Genomic DNA, 17,314 nt, shown 5'->3' with positions numbered 1-17,314 from the left:
ACGAGCCTCTGTCTGCTGATAGGAATGACAAGGATGACAGCACCCGCCCTGTAGCATTGCTATAGACGTTGGAGATCATGCCCACGAAGCACAAAAGGGCCTGGTCATCATTGTAATTTGTTGTGGGCCGAGTTGTGTCCCTCCAAAAGTGATACCCTCAGTACCTCAGAATGTGATCTTATTTGAAGATAGGTCTTTAAAAAGGTAATTAAGTTAAAATGGGGTCATTACAGGGGGCCCTCATCCCGTACGACCAGTGGCCTTATAAGAAGAGGAGACTAGGACACGGACAGACACAGAGGAAGGACCATGGGAAGATCCCAGAGGAAGATGACAATCTACCAGCCCAGGAGAGAGGCCTCTGAAGAAATCACCCCTGCTGATGTATTGATCTCCAATTCTAACCTCCAGGACTGTGAGAGAATAGATTTCTGTTGTTTATACCACCCAGTCTGTGGGACTTTGTTATGGCAGCCCTGGAAAACTAATTAGAATTCAATAAAAATGATACCCCCTCTATTTTTTATTTAGAAAGGGTGAGTATGACCCTCTTGTCTACTGCTCAACATCTATTGAGTGCTTATTCTGAGTATGCCTTTATGAAAACTGAATTATTGGTGTATCCGAACAGAGCATAAACACACACTGTCTGAATTGGAAAACAAATTAGAATTCATCTCTAGTTCCAGCACTGCCCCACTCCCCACACCCACTAGTTTTTCAGATGAGAAAACTGAGGCCTAGCAAGGGCTGTCAGCCTCAAAGTCAGGACCCAGGAGGCCAACTGAGCATTCTTAAAATTCTAGATAATAATGATGTCCTCCAGTCAGGCAAGCCATTTCTGATAAGATTGTGGATAGTAATTGTCATCAAAGATGATGATGACAAGTATAGATTCCTGTAATTTATGAGGTGCTCACTCTGTTCCAGGCATGACGCTAAGCTCTCTCCAAGGATTATGTCATGTAACCCCCTCGATGATCCTGTGGGACCACTCAATTCTCTCCACTTTTCAGCGGCAGAAGTGGAAAGCTAAAAGGAGGAGCAACTCACCAAGACCACACAGCCGACAGGCAGGAGTGGTAAAATTATAAGCTAAGCAGTCTATTCCACTAGGGGTACCCTTTGGGTTACAAGGCCTTCCTGGTGGGATAGCAACATGAATAAATGGAAAACTTTCTCTATATGGACACTGGATTAGGCAACTGGAACTATGAGTTCTAGCCTCACTCTGCCACTAACCAGTTGTGTGATCTGGGGCAAGTCGCTTTATCTTTCCGGGTCTCAACTGTGTTACCAGCAAAGGTAGAGAATTGACTGCACTCAGTATGGGAGCTGGCCTCGGAAGTCCCATTACCGTTCAAAGAGTCTAAAATTTCTCACGTTTATTTCAAAGGCAAGGTAACCTCACTTAGACTTCTGTGCCTAACCATAACTCTCTTTTGTATTTATCCCACCCACCTCTGACTTACGACACGGTTCAGGCCTTCATTGCCCCTCACATGCACCGTTGCAATGGCTTCCATTCTTTCCCTCCTGCCCCATGGTCTACATGGACGCAGGATTAATCTTCCAGAAGCACCCTTCTAACATGCTATTCCCTGTTCAGCTCCCCATTGCTTTTAGAATAGAAGCAATTGCTTTCATTGATACTCAAGACCTTCCATGACCTGGATTTTATATTCCAGAGCAAGCATATGTAATAAGGATCGACCAGATTTTCACCACCGAAGGGGGTTGATTTTTCATAATTGAAAATAGGGTAAGGGATTTTCCAGTGTTCATGCAAAAGTAAAAATGCAAAAACTAATCTTTGAGAATTAATCCTGGAAGTGGGGAGGGGCAGTTATTATTGTCAAGCTATTCTTCAGTGTTTGGCAAAACCAAAATAATCCTGCCATTTACTTGGTTTGGTAATCTCCATCTTTCCCTGCCCCTGGGACTCAGGAAAATCACCGCATATTCAAATTCTATCCGTCCTTCAATGACAAGGCAAAATACAGCCTCCTGGCTGGAGGTTCCTTGTTCTGTTCAGCTATAAATAGTCTCTACTTCCTCCGAACACCTGCTCTTAATCTAGGCCCTTAACCTTCCTCCTTGTATTGTATTTATTGTTCTAAGTACATCATGGAGCAATTCTATTTATTCCCTTACTCATGTATCCATTTCTCCATTGATTCACTGCATGTTTATTAAGCTCTGCTAAGTGCCAGGCACTCAGCTGCGTGCAGAGGAAGCAACAGAAAACGAGAGAATGATCCCCATCTCCATGGAGCTTAGAGTCTAATGGGAGAGATAAGCAATTGAAGAATCAGTGACACAATTCATTGTTTCACTATGACCATGAAAGTGTGACCAAGGAGAGTAATCAGAACAGTAATCCGTGGCTGAGCACTTACTATGTGCCAGGCACCAAGCTGAGCATTGACTGTATTAAATCTTTTAACGCTCACAGCAATTCCAGTGCAAGGGGTTTAGTATGATAGCTAATGAACAGTATGACATGAAATGAACTGAGCCACAGAATGGTTAAATATTTTGCTCCAAATCACACAGGTAGTAAGTGGCAGAGCCAGAATGTGAACCAGAGAAATGTAACTGCAGAGCCGCTTTTAACCACTGTGCTGAACTGTCTAATAAAGCCTATCAAGAGAGGGACATGACCTAGTCCTGGGGATCTGTGGACAGTATCCTGGAGGAAGTATTTAATGGGGCTGAAATCTGAAGTGTGAGTTGGAATTAGCTGAAAACAAAAGAGAGGTCAGATGGAGAGGAGGGTGAGGGTTCCAGACAGAAGGAAGATCTTGTGCAAAGGCCCTGAGGTAGAAAAAAATGCATGGCACATTCAATGAGCTGCAAATGGACTGGAGTGGCTGGAATGCCAAAAGGAAGCAGGGGATGGATATGGGAGGGCTACTGAGGTGAGCAGAAGCCAGGGCAGGCACAGTAATTGAAACCACAGGAGTAGTAAGATTGATTAGGAAGCCAGCAGAGAGAGCAGAGTGACAGCCTAGGACTGAGGCCCACAGAATTCCAACAACCAGAGGTCCTGTCAAAGAAGATGATTGAGCCAAGACGTTTGGGAGTGAAAGACCAGAAAGGCAGGAAGGAACAGGGCTAGTAGAGAGTCTGGAACCAGGGAAGGTCAGGTTTCAAGAAGCAGAACGTGGTCAATTATGTCCAGCGGTGCTGAAAGGACCATACGAAGGGGGCTGAGATTGCCCATTGGATTTGGACACATGATGTGTTCTCAGCAAGGGGACTCTCCTTGGAGTGAGTGGGGAGGAAATCACATTGCACTGCACTGGGCAGTTGTCCAGTGAGTGGGAGATGAGAGCATGGAGACAGTGAGTGTATAGAACTTAAGAAATTTGGTTGCAAGGTGGAAGAGAGAGTGGAGATTCTTCCCAAATGTAACCTGCTGTGCTTTCCCGTCACACTCAGTAGTGATGTTATGTGTGTGACTTTCTTTTTAAGAAAGAAGCTAATTGTGTTGCATGAGAGGACTCTCAAGGGAAACCATGCCTCCTACTAAAGCTTGGCCTGTGACTGGCTAAGTAAGACAAGCTACTGTCCCCTTTCAAAGAAGCCACTGGCGTGTCTCCCTATTCCCTGCTTTGCACGTTCTGGGTACAGACTACATGTTCACGTAGCTATTCTTTTAAACATGTACTTCTGATCAAAATAGTAGGCAAGAGACTGAAATTAGATATAAACATGCATCATTCTACGACTGGAGAATAATTCAAAGCAGATTCCTTTTGATGGTAGATACTAAATGGTAATACCAGATTTCAGGAGGGCTCCTATTGCAAATCTTTCTGGGATTATTACTCTTCGCTCATCTCCGTGAGGCACAGGGTGCCATCGGTAACCTCCCTCCCGAATTGTAGAACTACAGATTAAAAATCCTCAGGTATAACTTTAAGAGCCTGCCCTCATAGATCTGTATTTTCAACTGCAGAGGTGATAAGACTTATCTTTGCTGACATTATTTAATTAGATGATTCATCCCTCGCACATGCAGAACGATAAGCTAAATATTTATTTAACACGAACACGAACCACAATGCCAATTAAAGGACTGCCTTGAAAATTTTTTTTTCTATTTAATTTTCCCTTGCCTTGAACTAAGGTCCTGCAACAACATTGTGTCAGGGTGGCTCAGAACTCTCAGATTACAGAGGAACATTTGTTTGTACACAATGGGGTCAAGTTTTCCAAAACACACTGCACATGTGTGCAGCGTTGATAACCTTTTATACTTCTTCCCTTGTTGTAAATCCCTGGAGGGCTTTAACCTTTAAGCAAGAGATTGCCATCTTTATGAAAACATGAAGTTCCTAACTCGGCCCTTATCTCATCTATCTTGCTACTTTCATTTACCATGTGGAGGGGTTTCCCTAAGCCCCAGCAAAACAATGCCAGGGGTGCATTCCAGTTTCGAGGGAGGGTAGCCCTGTGGTTGGCTGTTGTGCTGGATAGAGCATCAGAGGGCTTGGGAATGGATGCAAGCCTTACAGTTCTGTGGTTCTACCCTCCAGCAAGTGAGAGGCAAAAGAATACTGGAGTATTAACCATAATAATAATGGACCAATTGGAAGAGTCTCTGGTCACTATGCAGAGGCCTGGAGGCTGTCATTCTGGATAGTGAGGGCGTCTGCGGGAGGGTCTGCGGGCCGGGTGGCTGAGGTGGAGGTGGGCGGGGGCCACGCTGGGCATTCCAGGGGCTCAAGGCAGCAATTTACAACATGTTTTAAAATATTCCAACATTTTAAGAATTGGCAGGGCCACCTTAGCCCTCTGTGTCTCCTGCTTTCAGGAGCCCTTACCTCCTCCATCTCCTAAGACAAGGCATTGCTATCCTTGGCCAGTGACTTCATTTCTCTGAAATTTTCATTCCCCGCTCCAGGGATTGTTAGACTTCAAGAATAAGGTGTGCGTGCGACTCAAAATGAAAAACTATTTTTTTCCCAAAAATACATATCCTGAGAAGTCATGAACATTCCAAGATTTCTTTAATCTGAACAGTCTGATATTCGTCAATGCTATTCTTCAAGAGTCCTTCTCCTCCCTGGGTTCTTGGTTTCTGAAGTCACTTAGTGCCTCTTCCTTTGTGGCGCCCGACCCCCTTCCTCCTGGGTCTCTTATCACTCCAATTTTTGCTCCTTTCCCTCCTCCTCCCATGGTTTCTCATCCACAACAGCCCCATCACGGGCCTGCCAGAAACTGTCCTGGGTCCTTTGTTCATCCCCCTTGACACCCTCTCTCTTAGGGAGCTTGCCCACGTCCATATTTTTCGTTATCAAGTTACGTGAGAATTCCCAAAGCTTTATTTCCACCCTGATCTCTTTGTTACATATCAGGAGCGGCTCCCCAACCATACTATTCTCACCTGGGTCAAAATTCAGCTCACCCAAGACTGATTGTCATTCTTCTGTCCCCTGCTACCTCCGAACCCAGCTCTTCCCAGATTTGCCAACGGCTAGCCTCGCTCTCTGGTTTCACGCCACAGGTAGTAAGCAGGATTGGGAGCAGCAATTCAACCAGCCACTGAGTCCTGTCATTGTCTCTGCTGCCGCCTGCTGTCCCCTGGCCACCACCCTGGTTTGGACATGATCACCCCACACCTGGATGATTGCAGCCATCTCTTGAATGGACTTCCTCACTCCTTCCCCCACCTGCTCAATAACCCAACACACCATCAGCAAATTCATTTGCCTAGAATGCTGTTTTCCATAGATTGCTGTCTACCACATTCAAATTCTTCAAACGTTCTCAAGTGACCGGGGACTCTTTGGGCTCCTTCACCTGACGAGCATGATCGCCACAACCTAAATGTGCACCCAGCTCTGCCACACTTTTCTTCCACTACACTTGGATACACAGTGGGCTGACCACTCACAAGCTTTCATTGCGCCTTCTTCTGCAAAATGTGTCATAAATATTAACCATAAATATTGGTCGAATGGATTGCTGCCTCTCAGCTCCTTCTCAAACCATTCTTGGCAACTGAAATGTCCCAATCCTCCTTTCTGAGCTTTACTCATTTCGGGTCTTGCTATTTCCTTAGTAACAGCAACAACTGCTCTCATTTATCAAGCTCTCGCTACAGGCCAGGCATCAGACTAAGCACTCTGCGAGCCCTTGGCTCATTTAATCCTTAAATCCTATATTGGTAGAACTATCAAGGTCCCCATTTTACGGATGAAGAAACTGAGGCATGAGTAAATTAAATAAAACACCCCAGGTCACATGGTAAAATAGTTAAGTCTGTTGCCAAAGTCTGGACTCCTAATCTTTATACCATACTGCCGCTTTTCTTGTCTCCTCCAGAGATGCATCTTTCTCCTGCCTACCCTGCATGTCTCCATCGTGTGCACGTTTCTGCAGTGCCCTTGTGAGTGCTGTAGCATAGCATAGTCATTAGGCATGACTCTTAAGCCAGACTGCCAACTATACTAGTCGCCGGCGTTGTGTGCCTTGGGCAACTTACTTACAACTGTGTGTCCCTTCATCCATAAAACAGCTACCATAATAGCACCCGATGTCTAGGTTATTGGAACAACTAACTGAGCTAACAACTTTGGTAAAGCGAGCAGCATGGCACGTGATAAACACTCAGCAAATATTACCAGTTATTATTAAAATTCCCAATGCCTGTGTGTTGCCTCCTATTAAGAGTGTAAACTAACTTGGGCACCTGCGTGGCTCAGTTGTTTAAGCGTCTGCCTTTGGCTCGGGTCATGATCCCAGGGTCCTGGGACTGAGCCCTACATCGGGCTCCCTGCTTAGCGGGGAGCCTGCCTCTGCCTCTCCCCCAGCTCATGCTCTCTCTCTCTCTCTCAAATAAATAAATAAAATCTTCAAGAAAAAAAGAACAGTGTAAGCTAACTAAAGGAAAAGATTCTCTGCCTTGATAATTCCATAGCACTTAGCAAGTCTACCCAGAACAGATGCTTCCACCAAACTGTGCCTTTGAAGGTTTCACTTGGGGGATGATTTTTAGGAAATAGGCAAGATATCAGTTATGGAACCTTCAGGACTGGAATCATGCAATATGAGTTGAAATGCCGAGTGCGTAAGTAACTTGTGAATTCATAGCATACCCAAAGCCCGTGCAGATGTTTTGGTCATCAAGCCTTCCTGTAGTATCTACTATGTGCCGAAACTCATGGGCACCGGGGACATGGAAGTAAGCTGTGAGAGCGCCTCCTAGCGCTCTCTATACAGGACACAAACATGACATGGAGGAGCTTGAACTATATTGAGAGATGTCAGTGGGGAGGGGAGAGGATTCTAGGGGCACGTTTTATGATTTAAAAACAACCCTGATTTATTGTCTATCCATATATAGATCAATCCAGAAAGTGGCGGGTCATGCAAAGGATAATTAGTATTTCGGCCTTCCCTTTTTTTCTGGGGATTGGGACACACATGTTAAAGTGACATGGAATAAAATGGATGGCCCCCATAATCATTTGGCACTAGAAGAGCACATCCTGTTTACCTAGAACATCTAATCTGGTTTTGAAAATTCGGCAAGGAACAGCAAGCCAGTGTATCTGCAGAGAAGTCAGGGGTGTGGCATTGTCATTGTCGGGGAGCTGGAAAACTCTGCATTCTCACATGCAGGTGTGAGATGGGTCTGCTCCTGTCACAGGCAGCAGAAGCCAGAATCCTAACACACGTTGCTCATGTGCTCACAGCTGCTGGCACTCCCGGCCCCGACTTCCCAGGCACACGAACAAGGATTGCTTCTGCTTCTCCCATTAGCCACTTTCTCTCCTACATTTAGGACTCAGTGGTTCACAACCCTAGCTATATAAAAGAGTCACTTCGAGAATCAAAAAAATATATATGTCATGCCCAGAGATTCTGATTTAGTTGCTCCAGGGATGTGTCTAGGCATTGTTTGTTTGTTTTTGTTAATTTCTGGGGTGATACTAATGGACAGCAAGTGTTGGAATCTGCAAAAAATCTGGTCCAGGCAATAGCTTCATCTATCTATAGAATTCCAGCAAAACTGGGAATCCGTGTTGCTACAAAGCTGACAGGATCCAGCCAATCACGTTAATTCTCTATTCCTCATGCCTCCTAGCCTCACATTACTGCCCAAAAATGGGGTAGGAAAGCCAGAGACTTGGGTTTTTTTCTTATCTTGGTGCCCCCAAAAGATCCATTGTGTGATGCTGGGCAAACCACTTGATCTCTGAACCTTCCATTTTTGTGTTCCATAAAATGAGATAAGACATCCGCTTCCCCTGTGATGGGGTGAAAGAAGAGGCAGCCTCTGCCAGGGCTACCACCATGCGTGACAGTGAAGTGATTAATTGGATTAACCACGACTGGGAGAGGGATCCAGGCAGGCAAGTTCAACAGGATGCTCAAGAAGCACTACAGAATATCCAAAATCAGCAGGGCCAAGTGGCCTTCTAGTTTGGGATGGAGAACACTTGGAAAGGCCAAGGAAATACAACTGAAAGTATTTTGTAATTATTCTTGGATTTGACAGGGCCCATTTGTAATTTCTTTCCCAACCGTCTCTCCATGACCTACACCAACTTGTTCATAGTGATCTTTTCTTCTTCATTTGTCTCATAACATTGTATGGGGGGGAAAAATGAAAGGTCACTCTTTTACAGAAGGCTAAAAGAGGTAGAAAGTGAACTTATCTGTTAAAAAAAATTTATCATCCAGGAAATAAAAAAGGAATCTCTCCCACCCTCATCCTATCTTCCCTGGACCAACCACTTAATCTAACTAGCTTCTGGTGTTAGCTGGCTAGCTATCCATTCATCCATCTATCTAATTCATTTTCCGTTCCTTTCCTTTCCTTTCCTTTCCTTTCCTTTCCTTTTCTTTCCTCTCCTCTCCTCTCTTCTCCTCTCATTTCTCTTCTCCTCCCTTCCCCTACCTTCCTCTTCCCTTCCTTTCCTTTCTTTTTATTCTTTCATTTCCAAAACAACGCTGCCTTTGATGGCCTTCGAGAGAGGACCAAACCTCCAGTTGGAAAATCTAGAGTTTAATCCGTGGGGAGCTATTATTAATATTACTTGCCAAAGCCAAAATCAACACAAAAGTAATAATGATAAAAATGAGTAAAACTCTTTCAGACTTTTCTAAGTGCTAAAAAAGCTGTTCACATCCCCATGTGTCATTTTATCTTTTAGTGCGAGAAGGTGCTGTTAAAGATGGGTAAATGAATCTGACAATGAGAATTTACTGTACTCTGTGCCCTGGCTTATCCTGAGAGCTGAGAAGACAAAATAACTGATAAGATGCACAAGCACACTATTGATGGGGTAACTGGGGGGAGGAGAAGAAAAGAGTGGGTACTGGAGGGTGTGAGATATTCTATGACAGTAGGAATATATTCATGTGCTACTGGTATAATTCAGAAATGAAAGACCAAAAACCTGAACCCTTTATGAAAGGAAAACCTGAGTGCCAGCTAAGTGGCATGGTCTGGCTTTCTAAAAAGCATAAGAAAACATGGTTTAAGCAAGCCACACTTCAGAGAGCCTTTCCTCCTTCTAGAATGCTCAAGACAAGTCTGCCCAGCTTCTAAAGCCAGCACTTTTCTTGACTTGCTTCCTAGCCCTGACCGTAAACCCTTCCCCTCGGTCATGGGTGAGAGGTGACAACTGAACATTTTGGAGATCACCCCTTGCACCGGTGACTGCCTGGGAGCTGAGAGAGTGCGCGGTGTAGCCTCTTGCTTCGTCAACACAACCGCAACATGGCTGCCTGGCATGGAAACACTCACGGCAGCATTCACGAATCCTCTGGTCTTTATGGTATTTTCTGGCTCAGGGATGGGAAAATTCATTAAGAAAGAAAAGAAAAGAAAAGAACAAAAGAAAGTTAGAAAGAAAGGAGAAAAAAGGAAAGCTCTCTTTATTATAGAGAAAACCCTTAAAAGATGCCAAGTGATTGCATGATACTCAGTCTCCCTAAAGACAATCTCATCAACTTGACCAACAGCCTGCACAATGCTCTTGACCAAATGTACTTTACGCTGGAAACATACATATCGCAGCCACACAAAAGAAAATCAGGCAGAGGATCAAAACTGGGCATTGCCTTAAAAGGAGTATTGAAGTGACTGAGGTGCCCCTGAGGTCTTCCTACAGAGGGAGGTGAACCACAGCAGGAGAAGACATGTTACCTGTCCAGCACCGCAGTCCCCAGGCTGCCTTCTGCTCTGATCAGACGCCTAAAACCATCCAGGTTTCCACTAGGAGGCCATTTGCCCCGCGGTCTCCAAGAAAACCTACACCCGATGAAGACAAAGCCAAGCAGGATTCATTGTGAGGGCTCAGGCAGGACTGGCAGCTCCGTGCCAAGCTCAGCCTCACCCCTGTCCCGCGCCTCCCCTGCTGTGGTCCTCCGAGCCTCACAGCGCCAACCGTGAGAGGTTTGCTTCTGTTTGAAAAACAAGAAGCGATTTCCTGCTCCTCTTCCCCGGATGGCGTGTGCGATTTCCCTTACGCCCATGGGAAGTCCTTCAGATCCTCCTTATCTAGAAACCTCTCCATTGAGTGGCCAGACTTGTTTGGTCAATGCTCCTGGTCCTTGCTTTTCTTTCACCAAAGAAAAAATCAGGAAAATGAAACCAAAGCAAACCCCAAATGGGTTAGAGCTAAGGAGTGGTGTAGGATGCCTTGTTTAAACCTTCGAAAGATGTTCGCTAAATTAAATTGTGTTTTCAGAGTGGAAGGAAAACAATGATGAGTCCTCGTCTCTGGCAGTGTCAAGAAGTCAGAGAATTAAAAAAAAAAAATTCCCCCAAGTATGAGAAGACCTAAAGCTGTCATTAGTCCTTGCCCTGGGCTTTAGAGAGAGCTGCACTTCAAATCTGCCACATGAAGGGGACAGCTGGTTCTCTCAGATTTCTAGGAAAACTCTATGGATATTTATGCCTCAAATGCTGTGATGCTTAAAATATCATCTTGATAACAACACTAATATTTAGAGATAAGAAGATACATGGAAAAGGGCCAGTTGGCAAGCTGCATTCAGGTTGCTGGGTTTAAAGATGAATTATAATCAGAGTTTTTGAGTTGGAAGTGACCTACCTACCCATCCTCATTTTACAAGTCAGGAAACTGGGACCCAAGGAGAAACAGTGACTTGCCCAAGGTCAGAACACAGATGAGAAGGAATAGATTATCATTCACTAGTTCTTACAGGTTAGTGTGGGCAATGATCAGTTTCCTACTCTGGACCTCGTCCCCACAGAGAGGTGGATGAATGAGGCCTGGAGCCCAGGAATCTGCACCGTGAGTCAGTGCTCCAGGTGAGTCTGATGCAGGAATCCCCAGACCGTATTTAGAGAAACCCTTATAATATCAGAGCAAGGACTCCAGCGTCAGACTGTAGGGATTCAAACTGTAGTCCCATGGGGGTTTTATTTATGTAGCCTTTTACACATTACAACGCTTCCCTGAGACTTGGTTTTATTATGTGTGAAAGTGGATTGCAGTCCTGCTGAGTTGACAGGTTCCAGTGTGAGCGTGCACAGAGAAGGAGCTCAAGAACTGTTTGCGACTCTCTGGGGACCTGGGCTCTAATCCTACAAGCTCGTACTCTTGTCCTTTTCCACACCAACTCTCCTTTTCGCCCACCTTCCCATCTGGTCAAAGCTATCACCCCTAGGCATGTTGACAACTGCCAGTGGTACTCAGGCTTGCGACAGAAGTTAAGAATTTTGACAAAAAAGAGGATGAACCTTTACAATATCATTCTAACTTCTCGGTACTGATTCTCAACTGCACTCTCTAGTCCATTCCATGTCGTGGTTAGGACTTGGTTGGACAGTTAGGCAGTCAGGGCCACGGTCCCCAACAAGAAAATATGGAGTCAGGACAGCTAAAATAAAACAGCACTGACATCCTGTTTTGCAGCTTAGACAGGACCACACGAGCATTCTGTTCTACAGCCTTTGCAGAAATGACTTCTGCAAAACGGCCTAAAATAAGACAGTTAACCACAAAGCATTTGTCAATATCACGGGCCAGGGGCAGTTAAGACCTAAGCCCCCAGATGTCAGCAAAAAAAGGCCATCAGCACGTGGACATGAACCTAAGAGGTAGACAGATACATGGCCAAAGCCCTGATTGGCACGACTCAGCACACCCTGATTGCTTAAGATAGTTCTGCAAAAGAGCTCATAAAAACTCCTAAACTAAAAACTCCAGGGGCAATCCTCTTGGGCCCCCCTCCCTCTCCGGGAGCTTTATACTCTTGCTCAATAGACTCTGCTTTGCTGCCCACCACTCTTTGTCTGGTCTACCTCTTCATTCTCCAAAGCGGTGTGACCAAGACCCGTGGGCACCGAAGGCAGAGAAATCCTGCAACATCATCACTGGGAGATGTGGTATTTGCCCATCCAGCTGACTCTTCACTTCTCCTTGCTGCCAGCCTGAGTCTGGCTGGGGAACTCAGGGAAGGCAACTTGCTCCCTAGGGCCTGAGCTAATCGTGATTGGTCTAAAGCACGCTGATCTCATTCTCCTTGCTGGGCGGCGGGGCGTGCTTGGACGTGAGGCTGGTTGTGGATGCACATTACCTCTGGATTTACCATTAGAGGCACAATAAAAGTCCTTATTATGTAAACCAGTACCAGTTGGGGTTTCTGTTATTTGTAGCTAAAAGCTAAAAATAGTAACGTGGTGAATCACTATGAAGAATAAATCTTTTGAGTCTATATAAAATACTACTCTTGGCCTAAAAAAGTATCAGGCAGAGCATTAAAACACATACACACAGAGCCAGATGGCTTAAATCATATTCTAAAATATTCCAAAATAATTTCCCGTGCTAGATATTTGAGGTATTAAGTTTTTCTATAGGAAATGGACAAAGATACCCCAGATTCTCTCTTACATTAAGAATCTATAATATGAAATACAAGTAGTGGAAAAGCACCTACGTCTCGAAAACCCTGAGGAGCCTGGGGTTGAGAGTATGGACTCCAGATCTGCCCACCAGTAGCTCCGTGGAACTTGAACAGGTTATTTCATCTTTCTGTGCCTCAGTTTCCTCATCTGTAAAATCAGAGTAATAATAGTACCTACCTCAGTGTTGCCGTGAAGATTAAAATGCTTGTAACAGTGCCTGGCATATAGGGAGCAGGTCTAAGTGTTAGCTATTGTTAACTCAGTGGAAAGAAAATTTTTGCGGTAATAATACGGCTGCCTGTATGGATTTGGCAGCGTCCTCGCCTTTGCTTTCTGCCAGGTCTGCCTCTAGTTCAGCCGAGATTGGCCCTTTGAAGATGCCTTTGAAATATATCTTGTCTTTGTCATGAGATTGGTTCTTTTGGGAGTAACTTGAGTGGATTAGGATAAACGTAGATAAATGACACCAGCTGTGTTGGGGAGGAATGAAGAAAAACCAGGAGGACACTGGACATTAATGTGGTAGTAAAAGACACTAAAAGAATTTTGCCGGCTGACCGCTTTGGAAAGTAATTGTAGGATAGAACTAAATGCCAGGGGGCCAGTTAGCTCACTCCAGGATAAAGGGAAATTTGCAGACCTTGGTACTTACAAAAAGAGTAACAATGGCTGGGAGCTGGACTTGGATATTTACAAAAATAACAATGGCGGGGAGCTTGATATCCAAGTCTTTTTGTTACTCTTTTTGTAAATACCAAGGTCTTGCCTGAAGAAACACCCCGTGGTCAGAGTGAGCTCCGGGAGTAAATGCTTCTTTTAAAATGCTCTGAGATTTCCTGCTTGGGTTGGGTTGTGGGTGGGCTGTGGGCGCAGTTGGCTCTCTGACACGGAACGGGGCATTGTCAAGGTGGCTGTCCCTTCGCTTCCCTGAAGAGCAATTCCTCTCTCACCCACAGTCCTGTTTGTTGCTAGGAACACTCTGTGCTTGTCCCACTCACTTTACAATGAAAACAAAGACAAATAAAAAATGGAACCACCATATGGTCTCGGCTGCAAACCAGAATTAGCTGCTGATGGGGAGACTTTGCCCTATCGTGGCTAAGGCTTCCAGGGGCTATGACAGAGGCCCTTCTCCTGGATTCTAAGATGTTGGAGTCGGTGGCAGGTCAAACCCAAGCTTCTTCAAACAGACTGCAGTGGTGCATTCAGAGTAACTAATTCACCAGTCATGTTATATGTGTTTACAGGCACGACGTGTCTCTTAGGACTTGAGGGTATCACCTCATTCTGTACAGAGCTGTTTTCTCAGGCAGAAATGTTGGCACCAAATTAACACATATTTCCAGCATGCTCCAGGCTGTTTCACTGCCCAGCCCTTCCCTCTTGCTCACCTAGGTAACTTTTAGTCTCCTTCTAAGTTATAGGTGTTATTTCATCCAAGGACCCTCCTATCCCTCCCAGCCTGGGACAAGTTCCTTCTCCCTGGACCCATAATCCAGGTCTATGTCTTTTGGCAGGTACCACACTGCATCCAAATGATTATCTTAATGCATTCAGGGTAAGCAGCTTGAGGGCAGGAACTAGTCTTATTTATTATATACTAGCAACTAGTACACTGCTGGCGTATCGAAGGTGATCAATAAAAGCAAAAAGAAAATGAAACTGCTCCATCTCCTCCATTGCTGGCTCCCCCTCCTAACACTGGCGTGGTCCAACTCTTCTTTGTTGATACTAATTTCTCAGGTGAGCTCCAGCCTGGTTTCAATCTTTGTGCTGATAACTTCCAAATGCACTCCTCTATCACGGGCCTGTCTCCTGAATTCCTGACCCGTATATCCAACTGCCTACTTGACATTTCCACTTGGATACTCAGTAGGATCTCAAACTGAATGTAACCAAAACTAAAATCATGATCTGCCCTCCCAAACTAGCTCTTCCAACCATCTCTTCCATCTTAGTAAAGGGCATGGCCATCCTTCCAGGTTGCCCAGACCACAACTCAAAGAGTCATCCTGGAGCTCTCCCTCGCACACTCTATAATTTGTCATCAAATCCTATCATCTCTACCTTCCAAATATATGCATGATTGGGCATTTCTTACGCCTTCCACTACTATTATTCTCATCAAGCCATCATTATCTCTTGGCTGCATTATTATCGTGGCCTCTAACTGGTCTCTGTGCAAGACTACAGTTAGAATGGTCCTCATAAAAAGTACGCTGTGATGTCCACCTATACTCAGCCCTCCTGTGCTCCCACCTCACACAGTCAAAGTTCAAGGGCCTTCAGTTTTCTCCAACCCCTACACCCCCACGCACCTCTGCTCCTCCCACTGTTTCTTCCTTCGATTCCTCTCCTACTTCTCTCCCGCTTTGCTCACATTGCTCCAGCCATGCTGGCCTCCTTGCAAGCCAGGCACAATTCCATCTCAAAGTCTTTGCACTGCCTGGAATACTCTTTGCCCAGATATCCTTGTGCCTCCCTCCCTCACCTCATTCCCAACTTTGTCCAAACAATGCTTTCTTAGGGAGGCCTTTGCTGACTGCCATATTTCACATTTCCCAATTTGCCATCCCTGACTCTTTTTCTCCCATATCACATATGATCTCTCATGCACAATAATGTACTTATTTGTTTTGTTTATTGTCTGTTTCCACCTTCCATCCCTCTCACCTAGCATGTAAGCTCCCTGAGGACAGGGATGCCTAGTTTGTTCACTAAAGAAGAGTATTTGGAAGTGTGACACACAAAGTTGTGAATGCCACAGCATTAGTATATACACAGCAAAAGTATGTACAAAAGTGCATAACGGCTCAACTTGCAAAACCCTCCCACCTTCACGTCTTGGCAGGGTAAGCCCTGGTTTTTTTAATCTACAACCAGATGTTAGTAACCCTTTTGACCCCCTGTGGCCCAGGGTCAACTCTCTTTTGGTGTTTCTATATCAAGGCCAGGAAAATTCCCCTCTGGCACTGACCTGTCCTTATGCAAGGAAGGAACCAACAAATAATTGGGCAGTTTTATAGTATACAAATGGTCTTATTCTTATCTTTTGTGTGTATATCTTGGCAGCGTCTCTGCTAATTGGAGTTGATTATATTTACACTCGGCTGGGGCCTCTCAGGTTTAATCTGCACTTGCTGCTACTGGGCCCATTCCACCAATAGATAAACAGAGTTATTACACCTTCTCTGTGTATATGTCCTCCAGAGAGTTATATTACTTTGCTATGGAAGATCCCAAAGCTTCCATCTTTTGCACCAGTTAGATACAGTTGACAGTCTCATTGTACTCGCCTTTTTATGTTCCCAGAGATGGCTCTGGCTTCTGTCAGAAATCCAAAGCACACCCCATACGGAACCTTGTTTTGGACTCCACACCCAGGATTACCTCCCCTACATTTTCCCAGAAGAGGGAAGGACAGCACATGGGGGAAATGGAGGCAGATTTAGGACATGGCTCCATAGGGGTGTCATTAACAGCCCTCTTTTGACCTTTATTGACCTTTCCTTGGGGAGGGTTGACCATCAATGGCCTGTGAGTCATCCTCAGCCTTCAGGTTCCACCTTCAGCTCTCACAGGAGACATGCTATTCATATAACAGGAAGTGCTTGCTGATGCCCACAGTATGACATATGTCATCCACATGCTGCAGCTCTGATGGACATGACGTCGGTCACTGATTGACCAAATCTGTCACTGACTCCTCCTCCTTCAGTCCTTCCCCCCACACTTCTGTCAGCATCATGGGGAAGAGCAGGTTATTTGAGGACATGTGTATTCCTTCTTATCTTGGTCTTGGCAGGAATCTATTTAGAAGGAAGCTGCATTTCCTCTAAAGTGCACATCTTCTGTCCATGCATACTGGGTGGCCACTCCTGTTCCAATCTCTGCTCCTTTGTTGTGCATCTGATCTGCATCAGCAGATATCGGACATCTCAGGTAACAGACAGCGTCTTCTACAAACATGTGGCGGCCCCGAGTTTGGACTTGCTAAACCCTGTCCCCATAAGGGCAATTCCCATCTATATTCCATTGCTCTCTACTGTTTTCAGGGCTGCAGCACTTCTGACCCCAAAAGAAAATATCCCCCATGTTTGCCTCTGATTACAGAGGTATTTTCTCCCTCGCATTTTATCAAGTTGATTAGTGAACAGCCATGATGCCAAAACCACTAAATAAATATGAGTTTGAGGAGTCATTCATGCCAGGATAAAAGTAAGAATCAAAGAGTGTTATACTATGGGGGCCCAGTGATCATTCATTCCAGCTCTCTAGTGGCAGAGGGACACTGGGAGGCAACCAAGGTCACAGCACCATCAGTGTCAGAGCCAGAATTGGAATTTAGACCTTTTGTCTTCCCATGCAGGACTTTCAACATTGTGCCCTGGTGCCTGTCCCCACCCCCCC

At 45.2% G+C, this 17,314-nt stretch overlaps 1 protein-coding gene across 8 annotated transcripts in view; it reads right to left on the bottom strand.

Moving 5' to 3' along the window:
• The window catches only part of ADGRF5 (adhesion G protein-coupled receptor F5), a 101,486-nt gene that overhangs the window by 58,785 nt on the left and 25,387 nt on the right, over positions 1-17,314 (bottom strand). For 5 of the 8 annotated variants that reach the window (XM_032409688.1, XM_032409695.1, XM_032409691.1 and 2 more), the window contains exon 1: positions 10,172-10,662. The exons of 2 other annotated variants lie outside the window; for them this stretch is intronic. The gene's annotated coding sequence lies outside the window, so the exon portion shown is untranslated. Of the gene's footprint in view, positions 1-10,171; positions 10,664-17,314 lie in introns of those variants that run through there. One more of the 8 variants, XM_032409692.1, reaches the window with a different exon arrangement.

This window comes from Phoca vitulina, unplaced genomic scaffold (assembly GCF_004348235.1).
Source record: "Phoca vitulina isolate PV1807 unplaced genomic scaffold, GSC_HSeal_1.0 scaffold11, whole genome shotgun sequence".
In the NCBI taxonomy this organism is placed as follows: Eukaryota; Metazoa; Chordata; class Mammalia; order Carnivora; family Phocidae; genus Phoca; species Phoca vitulina.
Note: the sequence above shows the minus strand (reverse complement) of the source record. Positions and strands in the feature narration are given on the sequence as shown.